The following is a 1,486-nucleotide window of genomic DNA, read 5'->3' on the forward strand; positions in this document are numbered from 1 at the left end:
TGCAAGCAGATTTTGACATCAAATTTTGGGGTAAAAAAGTGCGTCTTATACACCTGTGCGTCTTATATTCCGAAAAATACGGTAGATATATTTGCATAAATGATATTATAGCTACAACTGAGCCTGAAGCAAAATAGTAAAAACTTTCACATAAAGTTACATAAGTATAAAGCATAACTGTCAACAAAACAATATAGCTAGCTGAAAGCAAATTTACAAATTATTCGAGATAGAAATTATTAACAGAAAATAAAGATATCCAAACTATTTGCAATATTACGAAATACTGTTTAAGAGCTTGTTTGATGACGAAACTGTTACTAGCCTTGATTTCAAGGAACAATTAAGTTCAGTAAACATTCTCCCGCCTAGAGCATGCGGATCGCAATTATTAACTCTAGGAAAAAGACAACAATAGTATAAATACAATTTGTGAAACAAGACGAGGTAATGTCTTGCCATGTTATTTAATTCCCCAACAAAATCAACATATTACCTAAATATCTGCATTAATCGCCATAGTAAAATGGTCACCTAGAGGTTCATTACTATTTTTATGTAAATTGAACGCGTACACCTTAAGGGTGCTTGGAGTGATTGCAAAAAATGATACATACATTTCAGATAGTCATTTAACACTTTTCTGAGATGTGTGACTTAGTTAAACAGACAGATAAGCCAGTTCTACAAATACATGTTTACAATAGTTTCCGGATAACAGATATTCACAATGAATTAATACAGACAATACCAGTTTGGCCTGTACACTGGGATTTCTTTACACTACCTTGGTTGGATAGAAACGTGTTCTATAACTTTGAAACATATCACCTTGGTAACATTTCTGTTTTTAATTTACTGTGATTTTAACTTTCTTGATAACTCGCTTGTATTGATAATGTTTTATTTTAATCACCTAAAATGCTCAGTTTATTTAATTGTAGTCAACTGTTGACTAGTTGTTGAAAGCAAAGTTTTATTTGGATTTTCTTCCTACGGCCCGATTTATTATCTCTTTAAATACTTTTGTCCCTTTAGTTTTCAACCTTGGTTTATTTTTCAGTCGAGAATGGACCCTGAGCTAGTGTTACTGGTTGTAATTTACATCACTGTTTGATTCTGTGTACTTGTAGACCTAAAATTATGTAAGCTTTTTTTCATTTAGAATGTCTTTTTTTTTTTCTTATTGTAGACCAGCTATGTGAAGTAATAACTACTATCCAGTAACATCGATTATCTATAGGATGTTTTCACAAATAAAATTTAATCTCAAAAGTACTTAATCTAAAAATTGTTTTAATACAACAAAAATTTACTTACAGTAAGTATTTTTTCGACTCATTGAGACAAAAAATTAGTTTTGTATTTTCATCATGTATATATATATGATTTATTTTGTATGATAAACATTCGTAAAATGTTATATTTTTGTCAAAATTCTGAAAGACTAATGTTTTGTTAGACGCAAAGTAAAGAACAATATATA

This window comes from Limulus polyphemus, unplaced genomic scaffold (assembly GCF_000517525.1).
Source record: "Limulus polyphemus unplaced genomic scaffold, Limulus_polyphemus-2.1.2 Scaffold7607, whole genome shotgun sequence".
Lineage (NCBI taxonomy): Eukaryota > Metazoa > Arthropoda > Merostomata > Xiphosura > Limulidae > Limulus > Limulus polyphemus.